We start from the raw sequence: 22,589 nt of genomic DNA on the forward strand, positions 1-22,589 counted from the left end.
TGTCCTTTATTGAGCCCTTCTTTGCATGAAATGTTCCTTTGGTATCTCTGATTTTCTTGAAGAGATCTCTAGTCTTTCCCATTCTATTGTTTTCCTCTATTTCTTAGCACTGATCACTGAGGAAGGCTTTCTTATCTCTCCTTGCTATTTTTTGGAACTCTGCATTCAGATGCTTATATCTTTCCTTTTCTCCTTTGTTTTTCAGTTCTCTTCTTTTCACAGCTATTTGTAAGGCCTTCTCAGACAGCCATTTTTCTTTTTTGCATTTCTTTTTCTTGGGGATGGTCTTGATTCCTGTCTCCTGTACAATGTCACGAACCTCCGCCCATAGTTCATCAGATACTCTGTCTATAAGTTCTAGTCCCTTAAATCTATTTCTTACTGCCACTGTATAGTCATAAGGGATTTAATTTAGGTCATACCTGAATGGCCTAGTGGTTTTCCCCCCTTTCTTCAATTTAAGTCTGAATTTGGCAATAAGGAGTTCATGATCAGAACCACAGTCAGCTCCCAGTCTTGTTTTTGTTCACTGTATAGAGCATCTCCATTTTTGGCTACAAAGAATACAATCAATCTGATTTCGGTGTTGACCATCTGGTGATGTCCATGTATATAGTCTTCTCTTGTGTTGTTGGAAGAAGGTGTTTGCTATGACCAGTGCGTTCTCTTGGCAGAACTCTATTAGTCTTTACCCTGCTTCATTCTGTACTCCAAGGCCAAATTTGCCTGTTACTCCAGGTGTTTCTTGACTTCCTACTTTTGTATTCCAGTCCCCTATAATGAAAAGGACATCTTTTTGCATGTTAGTTCTAGAAGGTCTTGTAGGTCTTCATAGAATCGTTCAACTTCAGCTTCTTCAGCGTTACTGGTAAGGGCATAGACTTGGATTACCGTGGTGATATTGAATGGTTTGCCTTGGACACAAACAGAGATCATCCTGTAATTTGGGTTTCTGCCCACAGAAGTAGATATAATGGTATATAAATAATGGTATATAAATTCACCCATCCCAGTCCATCTTAGTTCGTTGATTCCTAGAATGTTGATGTTCACTCTTGCCATCTCCTGTTTGACCACTTCCAATTTGCCTTGATTCATGAACCTAACATTCCAGGTTCCTATGCAATATTGCTCTTTATAACATTGAACTTTGGTTCTATCACCAGTCCCATCCACAACTGGGTGTTGTTTTTGCTTTGTCTCCATCCCTTCATTCTTTCTAGAGTTATTTCTCCACTGATCTCCAGTAGCATATTGGGCACCTACCAACCTAGGGAGTTCTTCTTTCAGTATCCTATCTTTTTGTCTTTTCATACTGTTCATGGGGTTCTCAAGGCAAGAATACTGAAGATGGTTTGCCATTCCCTTCTCCAGTGGACCACATTCTGTCAGACCTCTCCACCATGACCCATCTGTCTTGGGTGGCCCCACATGGCATGGCTTAGTTTCATTGAGTTAGACAAGGCTGTGGTCCCACGTGATCAGATTAGCTAGTTGTCTGTGATTGTGGTTTCAGTCTGTCTGCCCTCTGATGTCCTCTCTCAGTGCTTACCATCTTACTGGGGTTTCTCTTACCTTGGACATGGGGTATCTCTTCACGGCTGCTCCAGCCTAGATAGCATATTAAAAAGCAGAGACATTACTTTGCCAACAAAGGTCCGTCTAGTCAAGGCTATGGTTTTTCCAGTGGCCATGTATGGATGTGAGAGTTGAACTATAAAGAAAGCTGAGTGCCAAAGAATTGATACTTTTGAACTGTGGTGTTGGAGAGGACTCATGAGAGTCCCTTGGACTGCAAGGAGATCCAACCAGTCCATCATAAAGGAGATCAGTCCTGGGTGTTCATTGGAAGGACTGATGTTGAAGCTGAAACTCCAATACTTTGACCACCTGATGTGAAGAGTTGACTCATTTGAAAAGACCCTGATGCTGGGAAAGATTGAGGGCAGGAGAAGGGGACGACAGAGGATGAGATGGTTGGATGGCATCACCGACTTAATGAACATGGGTTTGGGTGGACTCCAGGAGTTGGTAATGGACAGGGAGGCCTGGCATGCTGTGGTTCATGGGATTGCAAAGAGTCAGACATGACTGAGTGACTGAACTGAACTGAATTTTTTTTTTAACTTTTCTCTTTATTGCTTTAAGAACTCCATCTCTTGTCACCTGCCTCTCTTGCAGTTTGACAACTTTGCCATGATTCTCATATTACCAGGAAAATCACCAGAACAGTCTTCAAGACAGGCATCTATATTGTAGTCTTATCCATGAGAGAAGAAAATTCAAGGGGAAAAAAAAAACAAACCCTCTTAAAATGCATCTGGATTAGTTTAATTGTTGTTGTCATACAGTCACTAAGTCCTGTCAGCCTTCTTTATGGTTCAATTCTCACATCTATACATGACTACAGGAAAAACCATAGCTTTGACTATGCATGCATGCTAAAGGCGCCTCAGTCATGTCCAACTCTTTGCGACCCTATGTACTGTAACCCACCATGATCCTCTGTCCATGGGATTCTGCAGGCAAGAACACTAGGATGAGTTGCCAGGCCTTCCTCTAGGGGATCGTCACAATCCAGGATTGAACCTGCATCTCCTGAGGCTCCTGACTTGCAGGCGGATTCTTTAATGTTGCGCCATCATGAGTCAAAGCCATACCAGATGCCCAGCTTTGACTATATTGACCAGCAAAGTGATATAGACCTTAGTCGGCACAGTGATGTCTTTGCTTCTTAATATGCTGTCTAGGTTTGTCATAGATCGTACTTAAATATTATCTTACGTTTAAGTCCTTTTCAGACTACCCTTTATAAAATACTATTAATAATGCCCCTATTCTGATATTTCCCATATAATTCCCTTACTTTATTTGTCCATAACATCTATCACCATCTGACATATACCTTATACTTGCTTATTTATTTGTTGTCTATGTTTCCCCCACTGGGATATAAGCTTTTTTAACCATAAAGACTCAACTGATTGTGTTGATTGCTGTACCTCCAGTACTAGAACACTGTACAGTACATGGTAGATGATCCCAAAATGAATGAATGAATGGACAGGTGACCTATGAGGTTTGGCTGATCCTTAGCTATTGCACATCCATTGTGTGGGCCTTTTGACCAAGACTTGGCCTTTTGCTCCTAATTTTATTGCCACCTACAATGGCCTCCTCACCCTGACCCAAAAATGCCATTCACAGGTGTCTTTAGCACCTCCAAGTCTCCATTCTGGGACACGAGAAAATTTCTGTGTAAGAATATCATAGTCAAAGCATGAGGAGCTCTGCCTTGGGACACATGTATCTACACACTTTCTGCTGTTATCCCAGTGCCTTCAAACCATGCCATGTGGACAAAGCTGTGTATGTAGCTTCACCTAATGAACTACAGTCTTCTCCTGGTAGTCAGGGGATATGTCCTCTTAGACTGAAAGCTCTGTAGCTCCCCAAACTTACTGGGTACTTTTAAAGATTTTCTCTTGGGCTTCCCTGGTGGATCAGTGGTAAAGAATCCACCTGCCAATGCAGGAGATGCAGGTTTGGCCCCTGATTCAGGAACACCCGACATGCCATATAGCAACTAAGCCCTTGTGCTGCAACTGCTGAGCACACATTCTGGAGCCTATGCCCTGCAACAAGAGAAGTCAGTGCAATGAGAAACCCACACACCACTACTAGAGAGTCGCCCCCATTCACCACAACTACAGAAAGCTCACCCACAGCAACAAAGACCCAGCACAGCCAAAAATAAATAAATACAATTAAAAAAAAAAAAAGATTTCCTCTTATGAAAAACAAAGATTAGCACAGTCAAAAAATACATATAAAAATTAAAAAAAAAAGACTTGCTCTTATGAAAACCTCAAATACAGTCACAGTGGGGAGAATTTTACAGTAAATACATAGGTATTTACTGTAAACTAGAAACCATCTAGTTTCTATTGGCATTTGAATATACTTTCTCTTTATCATGTACCTATCCATCAGCCTTTTTATCATTAACTAGTTATATTTGTTTACATTTTTTCTTTTGATGTAAAATGTGCATATAATGAATTAAACAAAACTGAAGGGTACATTTGTAGATGTTGACAAGGGCAAACATATACTTATCTCTGTGCTACTCAAACTTTTATCAAGATATCAGAAAAGTATCAAAACCCCAGACAATTCCCTCAGGTCCCCTCCCACGCAACTGTCTTCCCCTCACCTCCCTACCTCCCCAGAGGCAACCAATGTTCTGATTTTTATCTGCCATAGATTAGATTTTCCTTTTTGAGAACTTCATTTGGATGAATACTTTGTGCTCTTTTTCATAAGATTTATTTCACATAACTGAGCAACCAGAACTCGTTAACACTAAGAATGCTGAAGTATCTAGCAGGAAATACACAGATGTCTCGGTGGTAAAGAAACCACCCGCAATGCAGGAGATGTGGGATTGATCCCTGGGTCAGGAAAATCTCTGGGAGGAGGGCATAGCAACTCACTCCAGTATTCTTGACGGGAGATGGAGGAGCTGGGCGGGCTATGGTCCATGGGGTTGCAAAGAGTCAGACACAGCTGAAGTGACTGAGTAAGATGAATAGGTGGATGGATGGACAGATGTCTGGGAGATTCATCATGTTATTGCATGCAATAACAGTCCATATTTTTAATTACTAAATAGTATTTCAAGGTGTGACTAGGCCACACTTTATCAATTGTCCTGTTGATGGAAACTCAAGCTTTTTTCAGTTTAGGCCTGTTATGAAAAAGCTGTTCTGAACATCCTTGTACAAATCTTTTTGTAGACATATGTTTCCATTTTTCTTGGGTAAATTCCTAGAATTGAAATCTCTGGGTCATAGAATATTCATATTTTGAGTTTCACTAAACAACAAACTGTCAGACATTTGTCAGAATTTATGCCTCAATATACTCTCACCAATAATGTAAGAGATTTCTACTTACTATCCATTGACTCAGTAGTTCTAATGCCCAAAACATGCTTTCTTAGCTTCCACTCTCAGGGGAAAAGAGAAGAAAAATGACTAGCTCCCTTTGCCTGCATTCCCTTCTCCCCCAAACCTCTCCTCCTTTATTTCCCTTCCTATCTCCCTGCTTGTCTACTTGCTCATAGGATCAGGGAGGGCATTCTTCAGCTTTTCCATGTCCTCTATACCATGCCTGGGTTCAACCAAGAGAGAGAAGCCACACAGTAGGTAAACAAGAGAAGTTTAATATAAGAATTATTATTTTTAATTAAAAAGAAACTATAAGAAAAAGGAAACTCCATCTGGTACCCTCGGACTGAAGGAGAACATCTAAAGAAGGACATGGAAGGGGTGCAGACTTCATGGGAGAAGGGGTGGTCTGGTCCCTGGATAGCAGAGAAATGAACTGCCTTAGCCAGGCCAGAGCTGGCCTGGAGTTTCTGGGCAAACACTCGGTGAACCTATGGCGAGCAGGCAGGGGAACAGATGATCAGCCACCAGTAACACAGGTGTGCAGTGAGAGGCTGGGTGCCGGCAGGTCTGGGGCAGAGGCCATCAGAGCATCCAGGCTGCCCAGGGTGGTGAAGAAGAAGCCAGTGGGATCACAGATCAGGGTGTGGCTCTGGCTGATAGGCAGTTGTTTGCAGGTTGCTCAGGGTTTGGTTTCCATGTGGAAAGGATTGTGGAAATGTTATCACCAGGCCAAGGCTGTAAAGTCACAGAGGGGCTGAGGGCCTCTGGCTGGGGCAGGCTCTACAGGGTGCTTCACACCCACAATGCTGATCTCAGTCCATCAGAAACTGCAGGAAGTCTCTTTCTTTTGTAATGTTCCTCCAGTGCCCTCTACTGAGAAAGCTGACCACCGTGCTCACTATAAGGAGGAACGCTGAAAGGAATTCCATTGGCTATCACAGAGCATATATATTGAAGGGTGCATTTAGAGCCAAGAGGCAACAAATTGATAGCTGATACAATGTCCTTCTTCTCCACTCTGGGCTTGGGCTAAGCCTTAATGATTAATGGGGAGTGGTACACAGAAAGATGGGCTTTCCCACTGTGGTAGGTGGTATGCAAAAGAGCTATAATAGTTCCTCCCTTCTCTGCATTCTTGTCCCTTTGCAAAGCTTTCACCCTTAAGTGGGGTGGTCTCTTTCCTCATTTCCTGAACCTGGGTCAGCCACATGACCTGTTTTGGCCAATAAGATATCAACAAAGACTTGAAGAGGGCTTGCACATTGGAGTGTACTCTCTCTTACTAATGGGAACAGAAATGCCACCACAGGTACGAGCCTGATTGCCTTGCAGATGAGGAATCATGTAGAGATGGGAGCCAGCCAGCCATGAAGTCCCAGCTCAGACCATCCTTGACCATCCTACTGCAGTGAAACCAGCCCAGACCAAAAGTACCACTCAGACAACGCATAGAACAGAGAGAAACAACAAATGTTTATTGTTTTGAACATTTAAAACATGCTTGAGTTTTGTTATGGAACAAAAATGACACGAAAGTAACAAAACTTATATTGAGAGTTATTCCAAAAATGTATGAAAGTGAGTCACTTTGACTCTTTGTGACCCCATGGACTGTAGCCTGCTAGGCTCCTCTGTTCATGGGGTTCTCTAGGCCAGAATACTGGAATGGGTAGCCATTCCAATATCCAGGAGATCTTCCCAACCCAGGAATCAAACCCAGATCTCCTGCATTGCAGGCAGATTCTTTAATGTCTTAGCCAGCAGGGAAGCCCAAAACTGTATGCTAAGATATTAATATTATATATAATAAGACACTGACATTAATTTGATTATAAGGGGAAAAAAAGCTTTGTTTTCCCTGAGGAACAGGTTTGTTTGTTCCTAGAGGATCATTTGTCTTATGAGATTAATCCTTTTTCTCTTTTCATTGGGATATCAAGAGACACAAAGCCAACTTGTGGTTATCTTTAGCAACTGTGTTCCTTCTATTTATGTTCAAACTCTTCCCCAAGTTTTGACTCCCAAGTCTGTTCCTATTACTGGTTTATAAATAATTTTATAACTTTTCTATTTTAGTTTATATATTAATATTTGTATAAACTGTTTCAAATGATTGTTTGCAATGAGATTAGATATAAGCATGTAAGACTAATATAACCGTTTATGGATATAATGCTCAAACCATAAAATGTATGATACTCTCCTTTGTCATAAAGCTACCGTGCTTTATTGTGTGATGACTACTTTTGGCAAAAGATCAAAATAAAATTGGTAAGGTCTACATTAGAGGCAATAATTAGCTTAAACTGAAAAGCAAACAAACAAAAATTTCCATTTTTATTAAATTTCAGATTTTTAGGAAATTGAGAAGGATGGCTCTGGGTCATTAGCATAAATTAGAATACAAGTCCAAAACAAAACAAAATTGAGTTTTATTAAGTCTTAGACAAAGTAAAATAATCCTCTGATTTTCAAACATTCTAGTGCTTCTATTACTGCTAACCTAAGCTTGAAAGAACTTAGTTTTTTATGCTTTTTAAAAAATATATAATTTTTAACCAGACATTTGGATAATGTCAAACCATTTTGCTGTGTTGATCCATTCCTTTCCCAATCAAACTGTTCTTGAGGAAATATGAGAAAGTTAATAGACCAAAACAAGTTACAGATCTTGAATTAACCAGAAATGATCCTTTTAAACTGACAAGATTGCCCTTTTATGATAACAAATGTGGATCTACTATTTGAAAGTGGACGAGAATCCCAGATTTGGAGGGGGAGGCCAACCAACTGTGAAATAGGTTGTCAAAAATATAAGTCTAAAATATGATTCAACCAGAAAAAAAAAAATTCCAATTGTGTTGGAAAGTCTAGGATGTTCATTTACTTAGCAGAACAAAATCAGCTGAGCCTCAGTGGAGAAAAATTTGGAATTCCACAAATAAAAGTTTGCTGCAGTGGCAAATCTCCCTATAATTGGAATTCTTCAAAATATTAAACATGTAATCCAAGAGTAATCGGAAGGCAGCACACGTTTCCATAATTAGTCCATCACTTTTATTTACCTCATGTATAATACATGGCAGCCCACATCGTAAAATAAATTAACAGCTAAATGTCAAATCTCCCCTCTTATTTAGGCCATCTGCTTAGGTGTTCAGACTGATACTCACTGGCATGAGAAACTATTGAGACCAGGGAAATGTGACTATTAGAGAAGAACTATTGGCAAATGAATTAAACATCAGGACTTGTTCTTTCTGTCTTCCTCCTCCACCAGTAGGCACATCGTCAACTTCCAAAGCCTAAAGATTTTACCTATATTACTATTGTTGCAAGTCTTGACCACATTTCAGGACACAGGGAATTGAGTTAGATGTTCTGTTACAAGAATGTGATCCGCACACTATCTTCAAATATAACATTGAAGAGAGAAAGACTATCACTGCGTAAGTTCCATCCATGAACTTTTCAGGAAGGAGCATTCTGGAGGCTCCGACAAAGCTCCCTTTCTTCACAACAACCAGGTTTATGAGTATTCCTTCTTCTCTGAAATCAATGTTGGGAACTCAGATTGGCACCCCAAGATCAGAGGGCAATCCGGAAATCTTGGTCCCAGGGAAGCCCTGGGGCTAAAGAGCAAAGGCCAGAGCCTCTGCTCCTGGGTCCTCCTTTTCCTGCCTTCTTTCTCTATTCTAGGATCCCTGCTGGTACAGCTCAGGAGAGCCAAGCCAAGAGGTTTTCACCCTTACTACTTCCCCATCTGCCCAAGCAAGTGCGGTATCATCATTTTACCAATGAGATAAACTTAAGATTTCAAAAGCAAACAATGATCCAACCACAATTGCTCTACATGGGGTATTGCCTCCCACTGCCGCCCATCCTCTCTCATAAACTTGGAGGCTTCTCTGAAATATTTTCTAACTTCCAATCAGGTTCATTTCAGTAAGCGCCATCATTCAGAAGGGAAAAAAGGAAAGAAAGTGACTCAAATGCCAATAATGCTGCTCCACCCACAGAGCAGAAAGGGAAACCAGCTGGTGGGTTTCATTCCCGTGACACTGCTTTTGGGAGCAAGCCAGATCAGCATTAGTAAGAAGGCCCATGATACAACTACCTATCAGATCCAGCTTGAATTTCAATCATAACATACATACTTTCTGAAGTTTGGGGTGAATTACACAACCATCTCATCTTCTTCCAAAGAATAATACAATAATAATTTGTTGTACTTGAACACACCTTTCATCGTCATAGCTCAAATGCTTAGATTAGTTCCCCACCTATCGCACTGTGATGTGAAAATTAATTAGCTAATGTCTGTAAAGTGCTTTCAAGATGAAAAGTGCCATATGAGTGCTAAATGCCACCTATGAATACCAATAAAGACAACCTCATAGAGAACATAATAGATCGGCAGGGGAATGAGTGAATAGCCAGCTTGAAAAAGCAAGGTAACAAAAACATAAATAAATACAGTAACCACAGAGAGCAGAGTTCCTACTTCACAGACTTCAATGTGCAAGAAAAGCAACAGACATACAAATATGGAAGCATACCTTCAGATCAGGACTACAGCGAGTGGTATACTCAAAGGACTGTCATTAGATCCACAGGACACTCCTGGGAGATTTTAGCACAATCAAAAGTTCTCAGAAGAGATGCAATTCAGTGGATATGATGGACTATTTCCTGAAGGCCACTGCACTTGTGCATATAAATCCTTCTATCTGAGGTAGATACAGTGAGTTAGACTATTTTTATTTTACAGGTAAGGACACTGAATGTTAGAAATACTGATTTGATCAAAATTATAGAGTGAGCAATCAGTGAAATAAAGCACCAGCCCAACTTACTACCACAAACACAGTGCTCTTTACAGGATGCCATATTAGTTAATATGCATTTTACAATTAGAAGGCATTACCAACACATTTCAAAAGATTTCAATATGTGTGTGTGATTTATCCAAGAAAACCTCACTTCTAGCAACACATCCTAGGTAATTAATACGACACCCAAAGATCTAGCCATATATATACAACCATTGAAGCATTATTTATAAAAGTGAGAAATGGAGCAACACAGATGTTTATCAGAAATGATTGAATAAACACTATCCTACCCATAAGATGGAAGACAATATTAGGAGAACTTCCCGTGTGGGCAGTGGTAAAGAATTCTCCTGCCAATGCAGGAGATGCAAGAGATGTGAGTTTGATCCCTGGATTGGGAAGATCCACTAGAGGAGGAAATGGCAACCCACTCCAGTATTCTTGCCTGGGAAATCCTGTGGACAGAGGAGCCTAGAGGGCTACAGTCCATGGGGTCACAAAGAGTGGGACACAACTGAGCATGCACACACACAGAACACAGAACTTAAAATACCACAGAAATATCTTTAATGACATAACAATTTTCACTATATATTGGTAAATGTTGTATCAGATCAGATCAGTCGCTCAGTCGTGTCCGACTCTTTGGGACCCCATGAATCGCAGCACGCCAGGCCTCCCTGTCCATCACCAACTCCCAGAGTTCTCTGAGACTCACGTCCATCGAGTCAGTGATGCCATCCAGCCATCTCATCCTCTGTCGTCCCCTCCTCCTCTTGCCCCCAGTCCCTCCCAGCATCAGAGTCTTTCCCAATGAGTCAACTCTTCACATGAGGTGGCCAAAGTACTGGAGTTTCAGCTTTAGCATCATTCCTCCCAAAGAAATCCCAGGGCTGATCTCCTTCAGAATGGACTGGGTGGATCTCCTTGCAGTCCAAGGGACTCTCAAGAGTCTTCTCCAACACCACAGTTCAAAAGCATCAATTCTTTGACACTCAGCCTTCTTCACAGTCCAACTCTCACATCCATACATGACCACAGGAAAAACCATAGTCTTGACTAGATGAACCTTTGTTGGCAAAGTAATGTCTCTGCTTTTGAATAAGCTATCTAGGTTGGTCATAACTTTCCTACCAAAGAGTAAGCGTCTTTTAATTTCATGGCTGCAGTCAACATCTGTAGTGATTTTGGAGCCCCCCAAAAATAAAGTCTGACACTGTTTCCACTGTTTCCCCATCTATTTCCCATGAAGTGGTGGGACCGGATGCCATGATCTTCCAGAAATGTTGTATAATAGCCTTTAAAAAAGACTTGATGCACATATCACAGAAAAATATCTAGAAAATTATGTGACCCAACATTCACAGTGGATATCCAGATGGCGGGGTTTTGATGGTTTTCATTTTTGTCTGTTGGATTATCTGTACTTTCAGATTTTATTTCATTTATTTGTACCCCCAAGAATCACAAGAAAAAGCACTACTATAACCATTTAAGTCGTTTGAAATCAGCACAAAGGGACTAGACTGCAGAAAGGTCAGCTCATTCAAAATGCCTCCCTATAAATGGTCTGAACAAAGGCTGCTACTAGGGAGTGAAGGCAGGCTGGCTCCATCCCTCTGCCATTGTGTGTATGGAGGGATGGGGAAGTGCTGCTACCTCTTCAAGACGCTGATTTCAATTCTTTCAGATATATACCCAGGAGTGGGACTGCTGGATCACATTGCAGTTCAGTTTCTAGTTTTTTGAGGAATCTCCATGCTGTTTTCCAGTATGAAATTGCCATACTCTTTTGCAGCAATTTATATTCCCACCAACAGTGCACCAGAGTTCCCTTTCTCTGCATCTTCGCCAGCATCTCTCTTTTCTTTAGATAAAAGTCATCCTAACAGGTGTGAGGTGATACCTCATTGTAATTTTGATTTGCATATTTCCCTGATGATTGGTGATGTCGAGCATCTTTTCATATGCCTGTTGTTCATTCGGATGTCTTCTTTGGAAAAAATATCTCTTCAGGTCCTTTGTCCTAACTGGGCATTATTTTAGGTCACTAACTTTGTGGTAATTTGTTATGTAACAACAGAAACTAGCAGAAAATGCTATAGAAATTATTTTGTTCAAAGCCACAGTTATCAAGACAGTATGGTACTGGCACAAAGACAGAAATATAGATCAATGGAACAAAATAGAAAGCCCAGAGATAAATCCACGCACATATGGACACCTTATCTTTGACAAAGGAGGCAAGAATATACAATGGATTAAAGACAATCTCTTTAACAAGTGGTGCTGGGAAATCTGGTCAACCACTTGTACAAGAATGAAACTAGAACACTTTCTAACACCATACACAAAAATAAACTCAAAATGGATTAAAGATCTCAGCGTAAGACCAGAAACTATAAAACTCCTAGAGGAGAACATAGGCAAAACACTCTCTGACATACATCACAGCAGGATCCTCTATGACCCACCTCCCAGAATATTGGAAATAAAAGCAAAAATAAACAAATGGGACCTAATTAACCTTAAGAGCTTCTGCACATCAAAGGAAACTATTAGCAAGGTGAAAAGACAGCCTTCAGAATGGGAGAAGATAATAGCAAATGAAGCAACTGACAAACAACTAATCTCGAGAATATACAAGCAACTCCTACAGCTCAACTCCAGAAAAATAAATGACCCAATCAAAAAATGGGCCAAAGAACTAAATAGACATTTCTCCAAAGAAGACATACAGATGGCTAACAAACACATGAAAAGATGCTCAACATCACTCATTATCAGAGAAATGCAAATCAAAACCACTATGAGGTACCATTTCACACCAGTCAGAATGGCTGCGATCCAAAAGTCTACAAGTAATAAATGCTGGAGAGGGTGTGGAGAAAAGGGAACCCTCTTACACTGTTGGTGGGAATGCAAACTGGTACAGCCACTATGGAGAACAGTGTGGAGATTCCTTAAAAAACTGGAAATAGAACTGCCTTATGACCCAGCAATCCCACTGCTGGGCATACACACTGAGGAAACCAGAAGAGAAAGAGACACGTGTACCCCAATGTTCATCACAGCACTGTTTAGAATAGCCAGGACATGGAAGCAACCTAGATGTCCATCAGCAGATGAATGGACAAGAAAGCTGTGGTACATATACACAATGGAGTATTACTCAGCCATTAAAAAGAATACATTTGAATCAGTTCTAATGAGGTGGATGAAACTGGAGCCTATTATCCAGAGTGAAGTAAGCCAGAAAGAAAAACACCAATACAGTATACTAACGCATATATATGGAATTTAGAAAGATGGTAACAATAACCCTGTGTACGAGACAGCAAAAGAGACACTGATGTATAGAACAGTCTTATGGACTCTGTGAGAGAGGGAGAGGGTGGGAAGATTTGGGAGACTGGCATTGAAACATATAAAATATCATGTATGAAACGAGTTGCCAGTCCAGGTTCGATGCACGATACTGGATGCTTGGGGCTGGTGCACTGGGACGACCCAGAGGGATGGAATGGGGAGGGAGGAGGGAGGAGGGTTCAGGATCGGGAACACATGTATACCTGTGGCGGATTCATTTTGATATTTGGCAAAACTAATACAATTATGTAAAGCTTAAAAATAAAATAAAATTAAAAAAAAGATTATTTTGTTCATTTCCCTTATTTTATCGTTAAAAAAGCTGAGACCTGGGAAGTTGCAGAATTTGGAGAAAAATTGTGGCAAAGCTGGAGCTAGAGTATAAGTCACAGGGGTCCACAGTCCAATGTCCTCTCCATCGCCCTCCTTCCCTATGCCCAGCAAGTGTGCAAGGATCACTTTTATCCAGCCTGGCTTAGAGTCTAAGAAGAAAGACAAATTGTCAGTTGAGGTCCCTGCCAGCACTACAATTCTAATGTATTTCTTGATTTCTAAAAAATGAACTGAAATTGATATTGAACACACAGACACTTCTCTAATTTAAAAACAATCAATAATATTTCTAACTTTCACCCAAGATTTAATATGCTAACAATACCACACAAGTCACTGCACTCTCCAATAAGTGACAATTTCAGTTTTCAATTCAGTGAAATTCAGCAAAATTTACCACATTCATATTCCCTAGGAGGTCACACATGGTAGAATCTTTTAAGGCAGGGTGCTACAATTTTCCCTAACTGAAGTGACTTAAATTATTTGAAAGTATATGGAGAAAGTTAAGAAACTTCTATAGAGAAAAACCTATAAACCTTTAAATGTCACATATTTTTACATTGTTTCTGTGACAGAATGTCAAAGTAATATTACACATATTTAATTCGAGTCACTTATTCTGAAGGCAATGCCATCGGTTTCATTTCTAGTAATTGCTGAGACTAAGACAGACGTTAGCTCCTGCCTCTCTTGGGATTAATTAAGTGAGAATCATTAATAAATGTAGCACAATTCATGATGATGTGATGGATCACTGGAAACTTACATAAGAATGAGTAACCAAGATCGAGTTTGTTCACCTTCTAACCATAATTAAACTCAGGTACATTAAAGAAACAACTAAACCACACTGTGCTAGCAAAGGGCCACTTTTAAGATGACTCATATGGTTTCACATACATTTTATAATGAAATACTTTTCTCTTGGGTAATCTCATTTGGGGGTTTGGGTTTGGTTTCCCTTCCATTTGTCTCGTTGGGACCCATAAAATCCCAAGGGGATGCTGAGAGGTGATGCTGAATGGTGACTGATGTTTTTCCTGTTTACCTGCATATTTCATTCAAGAGAAGCCAAGGCCTTTACAATGCATCTACATGGTACAATTTGTTCTTCTTCAACTCCTTGCTAATTGGTTTCCACAAACAGGTCTGGTGTTCACTTGACTGCACAGTTTTGTTCTGTATTGTGGAGACCTCACAGATCTTGGGTTCTTTGCACTCAAGGCAAAGGGCAGCACTGTCTAATACAGCTCTTGGCAGTAATACAGACGTTCTCTGCACTGTCTAATATGGTAATCACCAGCCACACATGGCAGTTGGGAACATGGAGTGTGGCTAGTGTGACTGAAGAACTGAATTTTTTTATTTTACTGAACTTTAAATAAGCACATGTGGCTAGTGGCTACTGCGTTGGATAGCACAGCCCCAGGGATTAAGGTCAGGATTAATATGGTCTCTTTAAAAGTATTTACAATCAGAAATAGAGACACAGATGTCAAGAATAAACATACAGATACCAAGGTGGAAAGTGGGGTTGGGGTGAATTTGGAGACTGGGATTGCCATACATAGACTACTGACACTATGTATATAGGTAACTAATGATAACCTACTGCATGGCAGAGAGAACTCTACTCAGTGCTCTGTGGTGACCTAAAGGGGAAAGAAATCTAAAAAAGAGGGGATATATGTACACATATAGCTGATTCCCTGATGGCTCAGATGGTTAAGAAGCTGCCTGCAATGCAGGAGACCTGGGTTGGGAAGGTTTCATTCCTGGGTTGGAAAAATTGCATGAAGAAGGGAAGGGCTACTGACTCCAGTATTCTTCCCTGGAGAATCCTACAGACAGAATCCTACAGAGACTCCTGTAGCCTGGCAGGCTACAGTCCATTTGGTTGCAGAGTTGGACATGACTGAATGATTAACACTTTCACTTTTCCCTTTCATAGCTGATTTACTTTGCTGTACAGTAGACGCTAAACAATATTGCAAAGCAACTACACTCCAATAAAAATAAAATAAGAATATAGCCAGGCAAGAGGTTCCCAGGTGATGCAGTGGTAAAAAATCTGCCTGCCAATGCAAGAGATACAGGAGACATGGGTTCCATCCGTGGGTCAGGAAGATGCCCTGGAGGTGGAAATGGCAACATGCTCCAGCATTCTTGCCTGGAGAATTCCACGGACAGAGGAGCCTTGTGGGCTACAGTCCATGGGGTTGCAAAGAGTCAGATATGACTTGAGTGCCTGAGCACACACACAGCCAGGCAAGCTCTAGGAAGTGGAAGTGATACAGATTCTTTAGGTGTGTATTTCTTCAAGAACTCTTTTATTCTAGCAGTCTTACTTTGGCCTTCAACACATAAGCATACATGTGATTATATCCTTTTTTTCTTATAACATTCAGTTCAGTTCACTCACTCAGTCGTGTCTAGCTCTTTGCGACCCCATGAATCGCAGCACACCAGGCCTCCCTGTCCATCACCAACTCCCAGAGTTCACCCAAACTCATGTCCATAGAGTCGGTGATGCCATCTAGCCATCTCATCCTCTGTCATCCCTTTCTCCTCCTGCCCCCAATCCCTCCCAGTATCAGAGTCTTTTCCAATGAGTCAACTCTTCTCATGAGGTGGCCAAAGTATTGGAGTTTCAGTTTTAGCATCAGTCTTTCCAATGAACACCCAGGACTGATCTCCTTTAGAATGGTCTGGTTGGGTCTCCTTGGAGTCTAAGGGACTCTCAAGAGTCTTCTCCAACACCACAGTTCAAAAGCATCAGTTCTTTGGCGCTCAGCTTTCTTCACAGTCCAACTCTCACATCCATACCTGACCACTGGAAAAACCATAGTCTTGACTAGACGGACCTTTGTTGGCAAAGTAATGTCTCTGCTTTTGAACATGCTATCTAGGTGGGTCATAACTTTCCTTCCAAGGAGTAAGCGTCTTTTAATTTCATGGCTGCAGTCACCATCTGCAGTGATTTTGGAGCCCCAGAAAATAAAGTCTGACACTGTTTCCACTGTTTCCCCATCTATTTCCCATGAAGTGATGGGACCAGATGCCATGATCTTCGTTTTCTGAATGTTGAGCTTTAAGCTAACTTTATCACTCTCCTCTTTCACTTTCATCAAGAGGACTTTTCTAACATTAATAATAATAATAATAATAATGACTCCTATCACAGATCACCTGTTGAGGGACAGGTATTGTACCAGACACGATTATATAAAATCTTCTAAGAAAGGCTTCTGCATACATTGATTCACACAGATTTTTAAGGATGACAACATTTCCTCTGCAGTGACAAACAGCAACAGCCTCTACCAGCAACCCACCAATACTTAGGGCACAGTTTCAAAAGTATAACAACTGAAGCCAAATAAATGAATCCACTCTGGTTTAGAAGGGGCTTCCCTGATAACTCAGTTGGTAAGGAATTCACCTGCAATGCAGGAGACCCCAGTTCAATTCCTGTGTTGGGAAGATCTACTGGAGAAGGGATAGGCTACCCATTCCTGTATTCTTGGGTTTCCCTTGAGGCTTAGCTGGTAAAGAATCTTCCTGCAATGTGGGAGACCTGGGTTCATTGCCTGGGTTGGAAAGATCCCCTAGAGAAGAGCAAGGCTACACACTTCAGTATTCTGGCCTGGAAAATTCTATGGACTGTATAGTCCATGGTGTCGCAAAGAGTCAAACACAACTGAACAACTTTAACTCACTGGTTTAGATGTGTTATTTGCAGCATTTGATGCTTCCCTGCTATCCGTATATTTTTACCTTGCAATATGCCCTAATAATCAAAACCAGATAATGTATTAGCATTATGTTTCCCTCCATAAAAGTAGAACATGCTATGTATAATATTTCATCATATAAAAGACATCTTCATTGCTTTCCTTCCAAGATTTGGCTCTATTGCTCTGTCAGTTTCTCCTGGTTTCTTTATAGCAAAGCACCAAAACCAATTGTGAGTACGTGAAAAAAATTTAATCTGAAAGAGAGTTGGTGCCAGATAAATCCCCAGAGACATTTTAGACCAACATGCATCCAGAAACAAATAGCTTGGTAGAGAGAAAACAAGTTTCTTAGCAGAAAGGCACAGGGCTGGAGTGTTTGACAATTGGATGATATAGTAAGTCTAAGAAATCAGGGGTTACAGGATAGAGAAGACATCTGACCTTTACATGAGAAGTCTCTGGCTAACCCCAGTGCTTCATTTCAAGAGGACCCAGAACTGAGATTTTTAAGGATGACAACATTTCCTCTGCAGTGACAAACAGCAACAGCCTCTACCAGCAACCCACCAATACTTACAGCACAGTACTTTTGTAAAATACAACTTTTTACACCCAGTAAAACATTAAGGCGTTTATGATCAAGTGTAATTCAGCCAAGTTGGTAAAGTACTATCTTAAAGCTGAAGACTTAATAACAACCCGAGTTCAGAGACTGGCTGTCACCAGCAGGCAGAGAGCTACAGTACACAAAAACACCAGTTTGTGTGATAAAAGCTTGACAGCCTTGCCTACACACAAACCAAAGAAAATAACATGCCCATGACAGCAACAACAGCAGCAATTTTATACTTCTCACTGATGAAATGCACTTTGCAGTCATAATTCTTGCATAAATCTGGATGTCAATTTTTTCATGCTATAATTTTGTGATCCAGTGGATCATTGTGTAGACCTTCTACCTGCAAATGAGCTCCATAATGCAGAATGTGCAGAAATCATTGAGCTATCAGTGACATCAGGGGCTGGGCTGCTAGGATTATTAACAGATATTTTTTTCACCTGGAAGCACAGACTAAAATCAATCATTCTGATAACCAGGCATGGCATGAGCTGTCTGCACTTTCATTTCAATTGGATTAATCACATATACACAGACCTTTACCTTAAAGAAGCAATTGTTCACATTTAATCACTAAGAAACATTCAAGCATACCCTCAGACATTACTAAATTTAACCACAATTTATGCTTCCTGTTTTTAGCAAATATGTTTATGATAATACGGGTTTCTGCATTTAAATGCATTGTTTCATTCATTTTACCAATATAAAAATCGAAGCTAGGTAAAATACATTTTATATCATATATCAACTATTTGACGTTTTTGAAGTTTCCATTATACTCATATATTTTATTGCACAATTTATGCTGATGATCACAGTAAGGTAAAGTATTAGCATTATATTTTCTTCACTAAAGCAGAACATACTAGATACCAGATTCACCATGTTACATGTCCTACTTCTTACAAAGAGTTGGTTCTATTACTCTGTTAACTTCTCCTGCTTTCAATAATGCATGATAAAAAGTACCATTGTGGGTATAGGATATATATTTTTTTAGTCTGAAATAGAATTGGGACCAAGTAAATCTCTCTTATGATCCTCACAACAGTGTTCCAGAAGGCACATCTGCTGTTACTATAACAACAGAAAGGCAGAGTCTAAAGAGATTCATCTGTACTTGGGGCAGTCCACACACCAGGAGGATTCCTGGGCTCCTCTCTAATAAGCGGAAGGTGAATTTAAAAGAAGGCAAACTTGAAGAGGGTTTTGATGTATGAATGGGACACATGACTGTCAGAATCGAGGAAAGGGAGAAGGACAGCTCGGGATTTACAAGCTGCTTTGAGACCAAAGTGCATACCTTCTATCATAGATGTCAGCTCCCTTAGGTGTTAGAAAATATCACATTGCTGAGTTATTGTTGTTTAGTTGCTAAGTCATGTCCAACTCTTTGCAACCTCATGAACTGCAGCACTCTGGGATTCTCTGTCTTTCACTATCTCCCTGAGTCTGATCAAATTAAAGTTCATTGAGTCAGTGATGCCATCCAACTATCTCATCTGCCGCCTGCTTCTCCTCTTGCCCTCAATCCTTCCCAGCATCAGGGTCCTTTCCAATGAATCAGCTCTTCACATCAGGTGGCCAAAGTATTAGTACTTCAGCTTCAGCATCAGGTATGTGTACAGAGTTAAGAACTGGTCAGAGGTGACACCAGACAGAAGAAAGAATCACCCTCCAGCTGTCTGACCAAAGGAAAAACAGCACCGCCTTCAGATGGAAGTGAAGTCACTGGCCCAGGAATCAGTCCATCTAAAACTCTGCCTCTTTCCCTGCCTTAGTTTCTGCTTCATTGGCTTCTTCTGGGGTCACTGACTTCCCTGGTCGTCTTGTACCTCTTCCCATGCTATTAACAGATAGATTTCCGTTTGGGCATCCCCCAGCCTGTCTGCCATTCCAAGGAAACTCTATCAGGTTTCCCACTTTCCATCCAGAGTCCTTTGGTTTCAGTTTATTCCTACTCGAGCTTTAACTTGGTCTCAACCTGGAGTTTTCTGACCTCCCTGGATTGAACTTTGCCCCTTTTATGGAACAGATCATTCTCTGATTCAGCCATTGTCCAGTAGGGGAGATTAATGCCCAGCCATAAATCAACAGACACAAAAATAAATAGTAATTTCTATAAGTGAAGGAAATAAACTAAACTGAAGGAAAAATGGAGTGGCATGAACCTCCCTTTGTAGGGTGGTCACAAAGATGTCTCAAAGGAGGTGATGTTTGCCTTGAGATGCAAGAACAGGAGAATCATCCAGGCATAGTAACTGCATGCCTAGAACCTTGCAGCACCAGAAAGCGGTTATGGTCATAGGACAGAAAAAAAAAAGAGGGGGGGGAAGCTTCTCAGTAGTGAACTCCAGGAGGAGGGTTCGGAGATAAAAGTGAGAGGTGGGTATGGGTCAGATCATTTACAAGTCATAATCAAAGAGTTTGGATTTCATTCTAAGTCTCTTGCATGGCATGTTGTTATAAGACCCAAAGAGACTTTGGGGACTCATTCCATCCGTCAGGTAGAAGGTAATTCTTTCGCTTTTTATCCATGCACCAACTTTTGTAAGTCAACTTGACTAATGTTTGTTTATAATTAGTGAGTAAGCTGCTACTTTAATATTGCCAGCCTGGAAGAGGCCCCTTCAAGGCATGTTGAATTAACTGATGTGAATAAAAACAATGAATAAAAATACCTCTCTCTTTTAATGAGAACAGCAACTTCTATTTCCCTGGGCTTTTTTAGTCCCATAAGACCTTTTAAAGCAGAGTGAACGTGTTTTGGTTCAAATGCTAGAAACATAAACTTGTCTCTTTTTCTCATTGGGTTATGTTTTGAGAGGCCATTTTAGATCAATCTTTTGGAGTACAAAAGCTTCCAGCAGCTGTGTCTAAAACATACCCAGCACCACTGCTAGAGTGGTCATTTTTCCTCTGATGCGATTCTCACATGGGACCAAAAAAGGCTGCAACCCTTTGTCTGCCACATGGACCCGTCATACTCTGGAACCATTAACAACAAGGCCCCTGAGCTTGTGTTCCATGACAACCTGGTTTTGCATCCTGACCTCAAAGTGAAAGGTTGGGTAAAATGTCACTTCTCTACCCTTCCATTTGTAGAGGGGTTATAAAAAGTTTATATGGGTACTTTCTGAATCTATTCATACATTCTGTCTCTACCACCTTTCAGGTATTAGATTGCATATTTTTAATATTGCCAGTGCTCAGTCACTCAGTCGTGTCTGACTCTCTGCAATCCCATGCATGGACTGCAGTCCACCAGGTTCCTCTGTCCATGGGATTCTCCAGGCAAGAACACTGGAATGAGTTGCCATTTTCTCCTCCAGAGGATCTTCCCAATCCACGGATCAAACCCAATGCTCCTGTGACTTCTGCACTGGAGGCAGATTCTTTACCATGGAGCCATTTGGGAAGCCCTTACATATTCTAATTATTATTCACTTTACAAAGAAACAAAGTTATGAACACTGGATTTTATTCCAGTTCTGTAACTAATCTGTCCTGTGACTATATAAAAATTGTTCCCTAAGTGTTTTTTTTTTTTTTCCCATGTGACTTCTGTAGATCGTTCCAGCCCTATTACTCTGTGGATCTCTATCTACAAGGACTAAAAAATAAGGCCAGTATTTATTCTGTGTGTTTGTGCCTGCTTAGTCCCAATAGGCTAAACTGCTCTTACATACAGATCCCAAAGTACAAGTGCCCAAACAAAATAGAATTTACTTCTCTTTCATGGTCCAGCACCATGGACAGGCCCAGGACCTGGTCCAGGACAGGTATTCTAGAGCAGCTGACAGCGCTGTCCCTTCCACTGATTCAGGGACCTGGTGTAACAAATACTTGTGCTCCAAGGTCACTCTGCTAGTGACCCTTCCAGCCCATTAGAAAGAGGACAAAGTTGAAATCCAGGGCCAGCTATATCCTGCTAGGTAAATAAAGCAAAAGTGATACATACCTCTCCTTCTTTCATTCCTCTGGCAAGAGCTTGGCTGGATTCAGATAGAAGTCCATTGCTAAGAAGAGGAGAATGGATTGGATGAACAAACTGTAGTATCTACCACTTGCCCAATACCTGTAAGGTGCTTCAAACTCTGTAAAGCTTTCCATCTACTGAATTCTTACCACAGCTTTGTAAGATAGTTAAGATCTCCATGCTACACAGGTGAAACTATGTCCCAGAGAGATTAAGCAGAATATAGGAGGTCTCATAATTAAGAGCTGATCTAAGCTTCAGTTTCAGGCCTGCTGGTCAGTACTTTCTCTGTTATAAATACTAAATTGAAATATTTGCATAGGAAGTAATCATTAGCATAAATCTGCATGAATATGATGAAGTTTGAAGAACAAAGGGGCTTTATTATGAACAGCAATGGGAGAAGCTAAAGCCTGCCATAGACTCCTGCTTAATCCTCCAGTGTTAAGAGGTCTCTGGGTAAACTGGGGAGAATCTCAAAAGTGATTTTTTTAAAAAACACTGATAAGCAGTTTGTAACTGAGGCACGTACTCATTTTACTCTCACCCTCAGTCTACAAAGTGTGTAAGGACAGAGGACTTGGCAAGAAACACCCTGGTTGGAAGTAAATCATTGAAGAAGGCCAGAATCTAAGGAATATTAAAAATAAAAGATATATATGGTCATCTCACACAGAGAAGTCATTCTGTAGTGCCAGTAGATTTGCAGATCACTAGAGAAAACAGTATATACCTCCCTATACCTACCCTTCACAG

General features: G+C 40.7%; 1 long non-coding RNA gene across 1 annotated transcript in view; it reads right to left on the reverse strand.

Annotated features, from left to right (window-relative positions):
• The window catches only part of LOC123333079, a 39,511-nt gene extending 17,626 nt beyond the window's left edge, over positions 1–21,885 (reverse strand). The window contains exon 1 of the long non-coding RNA XR_006550251.1: positions 21,816–21,885. This is a non-coding gene — a long non-coding RNA (uncharacterized LOC123333079). The remainder of the gene's footprint in view (positions 1–21,815) is intronic.
• Between the last annotated feature and the right edge of the window lie 704 nt (positions 21,886–22,589).

The sequence above is a fragment of the Bubalus bubalis genome, chromosome 4 (assembly GCF_019923935.1).
Source record: "Bubalus bubalis isolate 160015118507 breed Murrah chromosome 4, NDDB_SH_1, whole genome shotgun sequence".
Classification (NCBI taxonomy): Eukaryota; Metazoa; Chordata; class Mammalia; order Artiodactyla; family Bovidae; genus Bubalus; species Bubalus bubalis.